Source organism: Diorhabda carinulata, chromosome 5, assembly GCF_026250575.1.
Source record: "Diorhabda carinulata isolate Delta chromosome 5, icDioCari1.1, whole genome shotgun sequence".
In the NCBI taxonomy this organism is placed as follows: domain Eukaryota; kingdom Metazoa; phylum Arthropoda; class Insecta; order Coleoptera; family Chrysomelidae; genus Diorhabda; species Diorhabda carinulata.
The window spans coordinates 27924541-27928684 of record NC_079464.1 but is presented as its reverse complement, the minus strand read 5'-3'; the positions used below and the strand labels follow the sequence as shown (position 1 = coordinate 27928684).

Below are 4144 nucleotides of genomic sequence, written 5' to 3'. Positions count from 1 at the left end.
TGAAATCGTATTAAGATATTTTTCAATTTATCTAAAAAGAATAAACTATAACTATAACTAACGTGCCTGGATTCATATCTTAGCCCACTACATCCCTGTTTTAGTTTAATCACACTAAGCGCAACCGTTTTATATCTGAGATATAATACAAGTGAAATATGTGTTTGCATAGGGTGATATTATTGGAAAATTATACGAAAATTAATCTATGTTTCCAAGCAAACGATTCTTCATATTATTGTATATTATTTAATGACAAAATTATTTTTCTACTGGATCTCTATGTAGTTTAATCTTAAATTTGTGCACCATAAATCCTTTAAAGTACTTTTGCCAAATTTTCATATCATAGTATGTAGAAACATATTTAGTATAATAACAAAGATTAAATACCTTTGCAGAAACTATATTAGAACATCAGGTATATTTTTAGTTGAATAAAACATATATAAGAAATGTAAAATGGAATCACATACACTTTCTATTATTTTCTAGCAAGAATAATCAACAAAATCTTCGCAGACGACGTAACTTGTTGGTGAGAACAAGAAACATGTTACAGAAGGTTAGAGAAGAAAGTTGCATAGTAACCTTGGAGTAGTTGCACCAGGTCTACTTGACCGCAGACCATTTAGTTTGTACTATAGCTTAGATGTCGCAACGTTGTGGAACGTACCTTTCCTTCTACCTTCCTAACTTGAGTTTAATCTCTAATTTGACAGAGTGGCATGCGAATATTTGACGTCTAACCCATCGCGACTGATTAATTCCATTTTAGTTTGTGTTTTAACGCGACCAAAAGTTCGTATTTGAAAATTAAAGCTGAAATCATTTGTTATTTGGTTAGTATTCCTTTTTCATCACTCCCAGGATTATTTTGAATTAAAACACTAAAAAATTTTGACAAAGAAACGATTTTTTTATCACCAAAAACTTCTTGTATTTTAGAAATGGTAAATTTCTATGAAAAACAGAAAGCATGTCTTTTGCGTCTTTGGAAAGACGTTTAACCAGCACAGAATGCAATAAATTTGACAAACCCGCATCGATTTTTTTGTAACAAATTGACAACAACATTACATCATCTCTGAATATGCTACATTGGATGAAAAACTTGAAGAATCAAGATTGTTTTGCTTGTGGACGCCAAAATGTTTTATACATTAAATTTGGAAGTTTACGTTGGACAACAACCAGAGGGATCCTACCAGCTGAGTAATGACACAAGGAGTATTATCTTACGAATGATTCTACATCTTCTGGAACGGGAAAAAATATTACGTCTGATAACTGGTTTACCAGCTACGAACTCGTGGATGTTTTATTTCTAGATCATAGGCTAAGGCTTGTTGGCTTAAAAACAGAAGAGTCTGGTGTCTTATGTACCAAGAAAGAATGAAAATGTTTGTTCCTAGTATGCACCATGATGATGAAATAGAGAGAAAGCCAAACTTGCTATCGCAACTTCTCGCAATGCAACCAAATCTAGAGTTGATGAGGTAGATAAGATAGCAGCAATTTACAATTGTGCAAAAAATACCAAACGCTGACCCACGGTGGTATATTCTTTGTTCAATATGGCAGAAATTAATGCCTATATTATTCAATGTGCCAAAAATGGAAACATAGATTTGGTAAGATGAAAATTTTTACAGCGGTTAGCACATGACCTCATTAGTGATTATCGAAATCGCAGAGCAATTTTAAAAAAATTTTACACGTGAAGAAAGAAAGAATCGACAACTTGCCCTCAATATTCGTGAATAACATGGACCCCCGTACCTAGAAAACGGAAGCGATGTCAAGAATGTATTGGTTCAAATAACAAATACTAACTAACTAACCTATACTGTAAAAAATGTAAAAATCTACGTTTATACAGGGTGGTTCAACGAAAAGTTTGCACCTAGCTCTTCTCCTTTTTTTATAATTAAATTCAAAAATGGAAAGTGGGGTCGACTGTTATATCATTTGAAAGGGCACAAAATTGTCTTTCTAATGATACCCTATTTGTTGAAGCCGATAATTTTGGTATTAACGAAAAATACAAATAAGTTTTAATTATCACGAGTAAAAATAACTACAATCATTTCTAAATTATTTAATTTAAATGAAAATGGGATTTCAAAAACACGACATTATTTATCAGAACTAAATGCCTCACTAATCGTTCGCGTTTTTTTGTTGAAATAAAAACTTCAGGTACGTGTAGGAAAAGAATTTGAACAGTTTATTTTGGTCTCTTCATTGATTCAGTTTGGTTGCTTTTCAAGTTATTTCAATTTCACGGTACAAAATGATTCCATTCCAGAACTAGTTGAAATACTTGAAACTTATTTTCAAAATAATAGTTGTGCTAGACTTAGGGCTCGCTTATTTAACGAGAGTCATCCCGATAAAAATGTGAATGATGTGTACGTTGGCAAGTTAGTTAAAAAGTTTGTAAATACCGGATCTGTTTGTAATGTAAAACACCAACCGCAGAAACCGATCAGAAATTAAGCTGTGGAAGTCGCTGTGGTAGGTCATGTTGAATTGGATCATACTCAAAGTACTCTTCAACTAGCTGAAACCTCAGGTGTCTCCAGTTCGTTCATAATACGAATTTTAAAAGCGTACAACTTTCATCCGTACAAAATCAAACTAGTACAGGAACTAAATGAGGATGCTCCTAATAGAAGGCTGCAATTTTGTGAAACAATGAGGAGCCAGCGTTTAATTGAAGATCCTCAATTATTATTTAACATTTGTTTTTCCGACGAATGCACAATTTATTTGAATGGAGTTGTAAATAGATACAATTGCCTTTACTAGGATAATTGTAGCCCAATATCCTCAAAAAATAAACGTCTGGTGTAGCATATTAGGAAATCATATCATAGGACCACTTTTCATGGAAATTTAACTGGTGGAAGTCTACCTAAACATGCTTAAAGATACAATTGATCCTTTAATAACAAAAATAAATGAAGAAGACCAAAGTCATACTGCTGATCGGCTTCATTTTCAGCAAGATGGAGCACTATGTGGCTCCTGTAAGACAGTTCTTAGATAACCGGTTTCCTGGACGGTGGATTGAAGGGAGGGGCCCAATTGAATGACCTGCCAGGTCACCGGATTTATACCTTTTAGACTTTTTTATTTGGGAACACTTAAAAAATAAATATTGTCTCGAAGCCCGAGTCCATAGAAGATCTTCGCCAACGGATTACAGCAGAGTGCAGAAACAAAACACCAGATAAAATTTTCAACATTTGTTAATGTAAGGTTTTAATAAATCGCTTTAACGGCAAATTTACTTTTTTTCAAAGCATGTTGAAAATAACAAACATTGGAATGAACTAACGATTATAGTTGTTTTCACTCGTAATAATTAAAACTTATTTATATTTTTCGTTAATACCAAAATTTTAGGCTTAATGTCTTTAACGCCGTTTTCGCATTAACTATTTTAGTAAAATTCAACAAATAGGGTATCATTAGAAAGACAATTTTGTGCCCTTTCAAATGATATATCGACCCCTCTTTCTATTTAAAATTTTAGGGTTGTTACTCCCGCTAGGGGGTTAAAGGCGCAGATCGAATAATATGTTCAAAATGTGTCCCCCTCAAAAGCAAAATCGATGTGTCCGAGCATTTTTGAATTTAATTACAAACAAAAGAGAAAAGCTAGGTGCAAACTTGGATGCAGATGAATCTTATTAGGAAAACTCTGAGCTTTGGACTGTTTTTTGATGTTCTTTTGTCTTAAATGATTTTCCTGTTTTGTTAAGTGTATTCACTAATTCGCTTTACAATTGATTTTTGTTCAAAATCACTCACAAATACTTTTGTGTCAATACGTCCCATCGCGACCAAATCCCCGCAAGAAACAGGGCGCGACTACTCAGGTTTAATAAAATTAGAACTAAATATTTGGCAATGGAACATACATAAGAATAAACAGAACATTGACAATGTTTTGAAACGAAATTTTTAGTAAAGGCGATATCAATATTAGAAAGTAGAAAGAGAAATAATCAAAACTAAACCGAAACAGAAAGAACAGAAATTGGGTTAAAACGTAAAAATAGACGGAGACACATATGACAAAAGAATTAAAAAAAAGGTTTTAAGCTAGCATCGATCAAATCAAATATACTAT

At 32.8% G+C, this 4144-nt stretch overlaps 1 long non-coding RNA gene across 1 annotated transcript; it reads left to right on the top strand.

Annotated features, from left to right (window-relative positions):
- Positions 1-730: 730 nt before the first annotated feature.
- LOC130893858 (uncharacterized) lies at positions 731-1396 on the top strand. The gene is made up of 2 exons (XR_009059255.1): positions 731-842; positions 949-1396. It is a non-coding gene; the product is annotated as an uncharacterized LOC130893858 (long non-coding RNA).
- The last annotated feature ends 2748 nt before the right edge of the window (positions 1397-4144 follow it).